Raw genomic sequence first — 11,687 nt, 5'->3', positions numbered from 1 at the left:
GACCAGTGTATTAATATTGTAATGAAAACTCTCTCAGATCTCTCAAAAAAACAAACCGAAACATAAAAAAAAAAACAACCACAACATAAAAAGATGAGGATATTAATTTTTAGAATCTTACCCACATCTGCTCTTATAATACAGGTTATGTAACATGACCTGAAAGTGTTTTCTTTAGAGGTGAGTGAACTGCTTGGAAGCTACCATTCTACCCATGCATTTAACAGCATGGGAGGTCTGAGGAAGAATTGTAGTGATTTAAGGCAAAGAGCAAAGCACATGAAACATTTGCTCAAAACCATATCCAAACCAGCAAAAGTAACTAAGAAATTTTAGGTTATGTTTGTATTTTAATGTTAACTCTGAATGTTTCATTATACTCTTACTGGTAAACACTTAAGATGCAGAATTTGTCACAAGACTAACTTCACAAATCAGACTTCAAAAATGTACAAATTCTAAACATTCCAGCCAAATGTGAGCTATAGCACAGCATCTCTTAGTGACATAGAGAACCCTTCAAAAATAAAAATTCTTCCAAAATTGGTTAGTCTTTCTAAAATTAAACATAAAAGACTAGCACACTAATGTTAGTAGGATAGTAATAAATATATGTGAGACATGACGCAGTTTATTTGAAAGACCAATAACTAGTAACATTTGCTGCACCAATTGTCAAGGCAGAAACACAGACCCACAGGAAGACTGAGAAAGGAATGATTTTAGTTTAGTAATATATTCCAATCACTTTTCAAAATACCAAGTAAAATATCAAAACATATTTTTTAATTTTCTTAGGAGAAGACAGTAGTCTGCAGATTATACTAATCCACCATTTACTGTTTTCATCAAAATTTTAGTTTTTGAAAGTAAATAATCCAAAAGTACTCATGTTTGACTTGTCCACATAGACATTCAGTTTTTACATCGAAAACTATATCCATCAGAACTTACTACTGTCAATATATAAACAGAAGTATTTAGCTCTGACTTAGTCTGGACATTCTTGTTCATTGTAATTATTTGCCAAATACTCTTAATTTTCTTTTATCACAGACTGTGTCACAAATATGCAGCACAATAACAGGAGTAGTTACTCATAACATGGTAGGGAGTAGAGACCCTAGACAGGCAACTGGAGCCACACTGCGTAAGGCTGCATGTGCAGGAGGAATAAAAAAAAGAAAAGAAAGAAAGGCTTCCAAAGTCCATACAAGCTGTAACATCTCTATGTAGCTCTTACAGTGTCTACAGTTTTGTTTATTAATGTATTCTAATGGACAAAACCAACTGTAGTTGTATTAACTTACATAATTCAGAATTCAACCACAACCATGTGGCAGGAAGGCTTTCTTATTTTTTAGAAAGAAATTTTGACCATAGGGTTTAGTAATAAATGTCAGGAAAAAATGGGTTTTGAGATGGACCTTCTGCTTACCCAGCTGGATACAGGTGAAAAATTTTAGAATCTCTTTCCATCAAAGTACAATTATATCAATAACCTTTGAAAACGCAGTGTAGTAGTAGACATTCACTTCCCCTCAAATTTTAAGACATACATTTGAAAAGTTGAAAGAAACAGGACTTCAACAAACAGTATTTTAGTATCATCATACCTACTTTTTAGCATTGTTATTTCAATGCCACATCAGTACCTGATATGTTGGCATGGTTATGCGCGATAAGAACCAAAATACTAATCTCTATAAGGGATGTATTGCTATGTTCCCTGCAGCTGAAGTGACACCAAATTGAATTTACTCAATGGCACTGATCACAGAACTTGAGAAGCAGGGTAAGAAAGCTCTCTAGCCTGTTTCAGCAATAGCCTCCTTGACTGTCACACAAGGGGAGGAAGTAAAAGCTGCACAGAAGGATAACAAAGCAAGGTATCAGTGCAGTTAGCGGGCAGAGCAGCCCACTGGTTTTAAACTGACAAATATGGCTGAGTAATTTGAGATGTTTCAGACCCACAGCCCAGAGGATGTCCACCACACCCCCTCTACTGGAAGACTATTGCCATCAGCCCCTTGAGTTCACTGAAGTCTGTCTGCAATCTTCTTTACACAGACTCTTGAATTAAGGCTACACCATATGAAGGATGATCATTACATTGTAAGGACAATACTTGGGTTTAAAATTAGAAACACATGCACACGGCATTGGTGGCCATAAGCAGACTAGCATTGAGTCTTGTGCCTTTGTGGGCAAACACAATACAGGTTACCAAGGTACCCTTTAGCCAAGAAAAATGACTACAGATGCCAACAGCAGCAATTTAGTGAAATAAATTTTGCAGATAAATTATTTATTTGGATGCCCAATGTTGATTAAAGTGTATTTTTTTCTATTACTAGCTGTGTAATTGAAATGTAACTAAATCAGTGATGTGCTGTCATCATTTTCCACATCTAAAGAACAGTTCAGAGTATCTGCATAATAGGTCCTAGATGAATGCCAAAATCAAAGTGTTTCTTAACCAGTGGTTTTTGAAATGGGACGTTTTGATACTGGCATAAAAACACAACTGCTTATATTCGCATAAGTAACAGCTTCATACCTTCTACAGAGAAAAAAAGGATTTGCTAGATGACTCATGTCTAACACAAATCAAGAAAAATAACATTAATTGGCTTACAAATAATAAATAACTAAACCAGAAGTAGCACGGAAGTGATTTTCCACAACCCAAGGGACACTTTGTGGTATGTTGCCATATTTCCTCATTTAAACTTCACACCACAAGGGAGTTTGCTAAACCCTAGTGAGTTTTGCAAGTGAGCTCTATGAACTTTGAAACTTCCAGAAAGAAGTTTTCAGGAACAAATATTTTCCAATTTACTATAACTTCTCCCCCTCTCAACTCAGAAGAAGTGATTCACTTTTTAGAACAATTCTTTTTTTTAGACTTAACTAAAGAACCATTTTTTTACACGCAACAGATGAAACAACTACACGAAAACAGACTGGCACAGATGCCCAACACTTTTTATATAGCTGAGTTTTCCACTGGAATGCTCTCAGCTTTCCATCCATGTTTGTTTCTCTAGTTGCTTTCTGCCTTGATGACCATCATTCACACTCATTGCCTGCAGATTTCCTAAGAGGATGTACACTAATCACCAAAGTATCCAAAGGAAGCTGAAATTCTCTGAATACTCACTCATGTAGGTAGCTCTTGCATCATCAACAGTTACTATTTTACAGCTCCCTTCAGTCAAACTACTACAAAAGGGGTGAGTTCCTCAGAGAAGCTCTTCTGCCTTCCCCTCTGCATGAACAGTGAAAAGTTTTCTGCCTGTTCATGGATGCTGGAGCAAAGTACTTAAGAAGTCTGACACATTAGATGTGCATTTATATATTGGTTTTACATTTTCAAGAGTTTATTTTGAGAATGCTAAATTTTTAAGATATAATCTTGGAGGAAAACATAATTAAATCTACATAATTGTAAGACTTCTTTACTACAATTTTACAGGATCTCACTGTATGTCTTGACTCCACATGGGGGCCTTGTTTTATAGAGAAGCTGACAATGTATTTACACCACATTCTGAAGTCAATAAAATCTAACAATACATGTTTGAAATTCCCAGTCTTCCAGTACTCCACCTTCTAAGTCCTATTCTTTTGGCATAATACATTAAACATATGGTTATCAAATGTTGCTTAACCTCCATGCTAGAAAAGTCAAGACACAATAAAAGGATTGGTGCCCAGAACCTCAGCTGGTGTAAATTATCATAGCAGCATGGAACTGATGTTACTAAACTGATGTACGTAAGCTGAGTAACCAGGCCCTGCTGAAACCTCTTCTATGTTCTATTACTGAAACTCATCATCTAGTCAGTTCATCACACATATGAACATAAGATCTATAGGAAAACTTAGATACTTTATTATATGAAAACCAAGTAATTTCTACAATTCAACATGAAAAAAAAAAAGATGATTGAAAGTATTATTTTTCATTCAAATTCAAAATTTTACTACCAAATTTCATCAACACAAATCGGCTTCCAGCCCACTGGGACTAATCTGTTCCAAACAAATACAAAATTCAGATAGATACTTACATTACCAGGCTGGTAACTGGAGAACTTAATGGATAAAATATTTCTTCATTCATTGCTGTTTACTGAACAATTTAGTGGGGACAAAAAAGTGTAACAAAATGTATATCATATCCAGTCAAAGGCTTGGTCTCATCAGTGTCTCAACTACTCCGAATTTTTGAAAGACTTTTTCAGGACTAACCAAATATTACTGCAAGAGGGTGACTGGTGGGGAGTATGAATTCAACTAATATAATCTAACTTGCTGAATCCATGTATTAACTGCAAGAAGTGGTTCATTCATCTATCCCTAATCTGCATGGACAAGAAATGAAGTAATAATGGTAGATCAGGGTTCCCTATACCCACACTGGGGAAGTTTCATTGAGCTGTGATCCTGAGATTACCTTTTCAGACATCATAAAAATCTGCCTTTTGGAGCAACTGTTTAGAAGATGCAGGAAAGAGACCCAATTTTGATTGCCACTCCATGAACAACAGACAATTCATGTGTAAATTCAATGTCTTTGGAGAAGAGAAGCTGAAAGTCCGTCACATAGTTTTAAAAAGGGAAACTACATAAAATGAGGAACTTAAAGAAAATTAACTGGGCAGCTAAAAAGGTAAAATGTTTGCAGGTGGCATAGAAAAAAATACCATAATTAGAGACTCAGAGTATATTTATACTGTTACAGAAGACTTTAAAATAAACAGAAAAGCTTTGAACAGTTGCAGTAAGGAAAAGGATGGCATTAGAGATGTCTAAAAGAAGAAAACAGAAAAAAAAAAAGGAAATTCTGGCAAATTAAATAGAAACCACAAATGTTGACCTAGTAACCACGGAGTAGAACTCATTGCTTAAATCACCACTGATGCTAAAAAGTAAACTGAAATCCACTCTAGTTTATGTTAGTGTGCTGGACTGCAAACTGCACAGCCTCTTGAGCTGCTACGTGTACTTTTCTGTTGGTCCTCTTCTGAGTATAGTGATTTATAAGATTGTGTGGAGTGGATTGATAGCCACTTAATCTTAAATCAACTAGCTCAATCCACTGTCACTCAGGAGTTAACACTTTCATGCTTTTCCCTAAAAATCTGCTAGAAAGTTCCTCATCTGACACCCCACTTGGTGGAAAAGGACCTCCTGTCTGACCAGAGCAGCTGCTGTAACGTGTACAATTGCTAGCCAAAGTCTCATAACATTTATTCCTCCTACAGAGACACTTCACATCATCCTGAAAAGATACTTCACGTGGGTCTGCTTGTATGCTGCTTCATAACAGTGATCTCATCCATATCTAGAGGGATCCTTGTAATGCACCTATGCATCATAAACACTCCCAAAGCACCTGTACCTCATAGTTATTGATTCCATACAGGATATCTGTTACACAACAGGGAGGGGAATGAAAGTGCCCAGATGATGGGATGGTGATATGCCCTGGTCTGGAGCAACCTAGCCACAGAGCTATTTCCAGGTGTGCTAGTTGAGGTCAAACACCACTATCAGCCATAGAAATGCCCTGACATTCTAGTTCTTTGAAGATCCATATTTCACTGCTCACTGAATTCCATGTGCCAAAGCCTGTATCTACAATGCTAAAAATTTGGGATGGATCCATTAAGTATATATTATGATAATGAGAATTATTTGAGCTGCTTTTTTTTTTTTAATTTTAAAATATGACCTGCAGAAGTCAAATCAAAAGAAAAATCAAGTCTGTGTTCTTCAGCATTTCTGAATGATGACAGCAATTTCTCTAGACAAGATTTCAAAGCCATCAGAAGCCATTTATTACAATGCCTCACAAGGAGTGGTGAACACTTTACAAATTAGTGTTCTCGTTTGTACAGCTTTCCAATATTTTTTTTAAATTTTTTTAGATTTTGAGTTTTATAAAAGACCACCTGAAGCACATCCAACTGAGCTTTGTACTTAGCTTTGTAAGAGACCTGGATGATATTTTTGGCTCCTAAGTCTTTACAAAGAGGAACACAGTCACTTATAATAATGTACACGGTACTTTGTGCACTTTTCCATCTTCAGAGGTCACAAGCCACAACACTTTTCACGTTGCAAGTGATTGCTGAAAGAAATGTATTTTAAAGAAGATAACTATCTATTCAGAATGAAGAAATAGGATGCCTGGCAAATCAGCATAGCCACACTACTCCAAACAGAGAGCACACAGTTCTGGCAAATACAAATGTGAGACAAGAAAAGAGGGAGTGAGCTAGAGAGTGGGAAGATTTTTAAAATCGATAAGTATTTTGTTTTTACAGATAGACAGAGTCATGCTATTATGGGTCTGGGACAAATAAGATGGATGAGAGTGAGTATAGGCACTTCCGAGGTTGCAGAAGTGCCACTGAGATGTGTATGTGGATGGAAGCAAAGATGGGCTTTGAGAAGCTACTAGAATCTATCAGTTCTTTGCACAAGTCTTTACCACAAAACAAGGTACTACAGTGCATTAGTTTTTTGGTTACATTCTGTTTGTTCAAAAGAAATAGTAAATCTCATGTAGCTGCCAAAAACATATAGCTATATACTCAGCCTTTCATGTCTTATTCACTGACGATATTCTGTTTATATAAGCATGTGTTTTTCCTACAATTGAAGACATAGAAATAACATGAGAACAGCAGCAGTATATCTACATAGAGAAAACCAGACTTTCAGATGAAGATTCACACAACCAGCGCTGCACTGGAAAAACAAGTCAAGGGCTCACAATTATCCGAGTGAAACAGCATCTCTTCTTGAGTGACAAGTGAAACAATGAGAACAGAGAAGTAGGTACTGTACAAAAATGCATCCAATGAAAGCACAGTAAAATATTTTTTGTTTATTATCTACAGCTCTAATTCTTTATCTTATTCCAAAGAATTAATCAGAAGTGAAAATCGGACATCATATTCTTTAAGTTACTGTTCCTATTGCTTCCTTTCTTACCCATTGTGTTTTATTAAGTACTTTGGGATGCCACAGATACTGTCTGACAGTTACAAATTTAAAGTGCTAGAATATAAAATCCTAAAGAGTAATGCTGAAAATTAGCCTTGGTTAAAGATAGCTATTTGGAGGACATTTAATATTCACATCTTTTTTTCTTCCACATACTGCAGAGACACAAAAATGCCAGTTTATTGCATATGAAGACAATTTGCTATGTAAGTGTATTCTTAGCACATCCAAATGTGTTCTTAATCTATATAAAAAGTGACTGAATATAAGATCCATTTAAACTTAGAATAACATGTTTAAATGACTATCATTGCCCTAATCTGTTAACAAAAAACATAGAATGGAACAGATCCAAAGATAATTTTACAAGAAACCTACTAAAAGCTTTTACTACATCACCAATCTCCTCTCTACTGTCTCACTCAGGTTTGTTTTTGTTACATCTTCAGGTAAATAGCTAGAGATGTAAGGAATAAAAGTAACTAGTAGAAACTCAACAGTCAAGAGCTTTAAAAAGAAATCTTTCAAGGCCTTCCAGAATTTTTGTAGTATCATTTTTTTTAATAGTCTGCAGATACTCATGGTTTACTTCAGAATATAACACTACTGACAGAGTATGTTGATTTCAGCAGCAAAATATGCTAGCTTTAACTACATATTATGGCTTTAACTAGCAACAAAACCTGAGACAAAAGTACACAAGTGCTGAGATTTTACCCTCCCCAACCCAAAAAAGTTTACCTGTGATGTAGAATGTCAAAATAACCTTTTCAATAATGAGAAGTCCAAAGATCAATCGTTATTATGACATCCTTTCTGCAAATAGCATGCTTTCTGTTCAGATAAACAGTATTTTCTAGAGAGGTGCATGTGTGATGATTCATTTGCATGTCTGAACATGTATATAAATCTAGCACTTGAATAAATAACATCTGTATACTGTGCCCACGTCTGCAAAGAAACAAAACATTGTACAGACATGTATTCTTGTATCAACAGCACAGAACAGGATTTCTAAGGGTTGTGGTTGGTTCCCCACATTCATGCTGCCGACACCGTTCCAATTTAAGAGCCAGTATGAACACAAAAGAAAAGCCATTCAGCAATAGCTGTGGTTCTACAAGATGTGTGCTCCCATGAACAGATCAGACGGCAGTCATGCCTATTTCTCTTGTTCCTTACCAGGTACAGAGCACAGTGTACAAATGTAGGATGGTTTGAACCTCCCTTTAGGTCTTTTGCCGAAGGGAGTATTATTCATTATGTAAAATCCACACAGCGGAAATGGAAGCTCAGAACTAACTGCAATTAACCATTTCCTGTTAAAAAGCAGAAACTGCAATAAATACATTTTTGAAAAAGTTAACATAAAATATTGGTAAAGCAAAAAGTGTTCCCAGAGACTAGAGAAGCTATTCACTTTAGGTGAATTTAGGTTTTCCTTTGTACACTACAACTATGGAGTACCTTTACAGTGTCATTGAAAAGCCAGATTATTTCTGAAGAAAAGGACCTGAAGGCAAGTGCTATGTCCTAGTAATGCCCCAATTATGACTGTATCAGTGAAAAACAAAAGCAGACATTTGGCAAGTGATTCCTGCAGAAAGGGAAACCCAGCTTCTGCAAGGTGCCAGGCAGCTCCTTCCCTCTATCTCTGCATCTGACTCGCAGTTCTACCAACACTATTACACCTAGAGTAAGCATCTCACTGAAAAGGAAATCATATAGAGAAAATATATAGCTGACATCAACTTTTTATGAGGACAAGAAGCTTAAAAGCAGTTGACTAAAATACCTTAATGCAACAGATTTTTCTAAGCACTCTCCACTCAAAGTATAACCTACCTATTCAAATTTGTTGTCTAATGAAGGTAAAATCACCTCTTTAGAATCTGGGGTTCTGGTGCTCAAGGTAAGTCATAATTCTGCACATTTGCAATTGCTAATTGAGTTTTCTTTACACTAGAAATCACCATATGCTAAGTTTGCTGACCACTAGTGACAAGTTGAAAGGTTATAATCACTAGCTTTTGCAGAACATACTCGAAATTTGCACCATTTTACCACTTCTTGATAATCAACTATTATACATGACTATAGCTAAAAAGACCTTAACTAAATACTCTTTACCAGGCTAGGAAAGGTTCTATATATGGAAGTTAATGAGTTTAAGTTTGAAACTCACATACAAGAAACAACCAATTACCTTGTCTGAAACACAGGCTTGTAAAACCCTCGGTTACTTGTAAAATGGTCTGCTACACATGAGTAAGATGATGTTTAAATTACTTATTTGATTAGATGCATTCACAGTGAAATTGATTCTTTTAAAACATTATTTTTAAACTTGATGCAAGTTAACTGTGCAGGATCTAGTTTTATATCATCACAGCCTGTGCAATCCAAAGTAGTACAAAGGCAATAAAACAACAAATAGAATATCTTTCAGCCATAAGCACCAAAAATAAATCTGAGTTGTGATTTTTCTACAGTCTGAAAGTAGCACTGTATCATGGCATTATACCCAACATTTCCAGTTATAATTTAGCACTATTATTCTGTTATGCCTATTATGCAACAGTTGGCATGAGAACTGGGCAATTATCAACAGGTTATTGAATATTCCTCAATTTCCAACTCAGGAGTGCAGTTTTCTTCTTTACAGTGGTCCAGATTTCAAATAAAAAGAAACAATTGCAAGGAAGCCATGGATGTGAATATATATATAAAAAGCCCAAAACTAAAAATAGGTTCTTCAATAACATTTTAGATTTGAATGTTTAGCATGGTCTTATAAATACAGACAGATAGATCATGCCAGAGTTACTGAACAGACCAGAATTTGCAAAGTAATGTTTTATGTCTGCTTCCATAACTGGAAAATGGTTCTATTGTTTTATAGTGAATCAGTGTACTAGCAGTATATTGCTAATAATTCACAGATGCTTTAGTGACTTATAACAGGAAAGGTTTACTTGGTAAGAACTAAAATTCAAAATCTTACTAATGTGACATTTCCAACTGTCTTCTCCAAAAAGAAGTCACGTTCTTACAAGATTTAGCACTAACAATAGTTTTTCAAAAAATTAATACTACAAAGTGTTTTATACATTGCTCCAAAAAAGCTGGAAAACATGCCCTGTTGCCTACTTTAAAACTGTTTTGGAGATGAATCAAATTCTCAGACTTTGAATAAATAAGTATTTGCACATTGTACAGCAGTTTACTGAAAATGCAGTGAAGAGTGCCACCAGCCACACTGTTTTATAGTCCAGTTGTAGACAGATTGATAGAAAGGACAGTATCATCATCATGTCAGTCAGACCACAGGCAGTGCAGCAGGAATTGGAGAGGGGAAGTATGTAGAGCTGAGAAGAGATCAGCCATACAAAATAGCTTTAGATTACTTACAAGCAATAAAACATTCTGCTTCTAAAGATGTCTAACTCATCACTGCAGAAATTACTTCATATAAAAAAATTCCAGTCCAGCTGGTAGTGTATCAGCTTGATGTTTGCCAACTGGAAAGCACAATTCTGCAAAAGGACTTTACAGAGTTTGAAGCAGAGTATATTGAAAAGTGGACAATGCTCAGAAAAATCAAGATGAAAAAGTAACATTTGTCACAGGAAACAAAAAAATGGTTCATTTGTTCCCTTGATAAGAGTTGAAATGTATTAACAGGATCTGTCAGTAAAAATAAAGTATAAATGCAATCAACTGGGTTTAGATTAAAGACAAATGCAGGACAAACAAGTACAACTGGATCCTATAAAAAAAATTCACTGGCTGGTGGTCTGATTAGACCTTCAGCTATTCTTGTAGGAGGGGAGAGAGCAGTTCTGCTCATTTTACAGAAAGCACATGCAAAGACCATAATGCCTCTAGTATGATTCGTATACTCCATCTTTAATTAAAGTTAACATATGTAAATTTTGTGAATTTTCTGAATTTTACCATAAATGCTAGATAAAACACTAAGTTCTTTCCCTTTTCGCCTTGTTTGTATTCATGGATACAGTACACACAGAGAGAAAGCCAATGGAACTACATTTGAAGTTATATTGTTCTACTAATATAGCCTAGACACTCACAGTTCATATATAAACCGATCCTTACTTCTGTGACAGTCATTTACTTTGCACAGTGAATTTTCTGACCTAAAGGGTAAACATGAACTGTTCGATTATTTGTTTTTCATTATCCACAGTATATGATTGATCAGCTAAGTCATTTGGTTTGCCTTCTTCACTGGACGACATTTTAAAGTATGCCACTAACAGACAGATAACCCAATAAACAATACCACTTGTGTTTGTGCACAAATACCCTGGATAACATGCAGCTTCTCATTCTCTATCTTCCTTTCACCACAAACATTCAGAGATAGTAAGTTCACTTTGAGTTATGCAATCAATTCATGCTTGATACAACAATATAGGAAAGATACGGGATTGCAATTTAGCTATCAACTACACATTAGTCTACAAGCAAGAACATCTCAGCTTGTATCATATACAAAGGTACAGTGACATTATCATTAAAATGGTTGCACAAAAATGTACAGCTGAAGCAAAAGGAGAAATACAATGTCTTCTTAACATCCTACCCCATACTGTTATGCCTCATTAAGCACTTCCAACGTCTTGATGGGCTACAAAGAA

General features: G+C 35.5%; 1 protein-coding gene and 1 long non-coding RNA gene across 4 annotated transcripts in view; one reads left to right on the top strand and one right to left on the bottom strand.

The window, feature by feature from the left end:
- Positions 1-11,687, bottom strand: part of ARL15 (ADP ribosylation factor like GTPase 15) — a 234,636-nt gene that overhangs the window by 16,681 nt on the left and 206,268 nt on the right. The window lies entirely within an intron of this gene.
- Positions 4-9,252, top strand: LOC127478734 (uncharacterized). 2 transcript variants are annotated; one of them, XR_007907298.1, is made up of 3 exons: positions 4-5,533; positions 6,655-6,855; positions 8,209-9,252. It is a non-coding gene; the product is annotated as an uncharacterized LOC127478734 (long non-coding RNA). The 2 variants fall into 2 exon arrangements; XR_007907299.1 differs by lacking the exon at positions 8,209-9,252 and adding an exon at positions 7,185-8,194.

The sequence above is a fragment of the Manacus candei genome, unplaced genomic scaffold, assembly GCF_025592945.1.
Source record: "Manacus candei isolate 608988 ecotype Guabito, Panama unplaced genomic scaffold, ASM2559294v1 h1tg000061l, whole genome shotgun sequence".
Classification (NCBI taxonomy): Eukaryota; Metazoa; Chordata; class Aves; order Passeriformes; family Pipridae; genus Manacus; species Manacus candei.
This window is presented reverse-complemented; position numbering and strand designations above follow the sequence as displayed.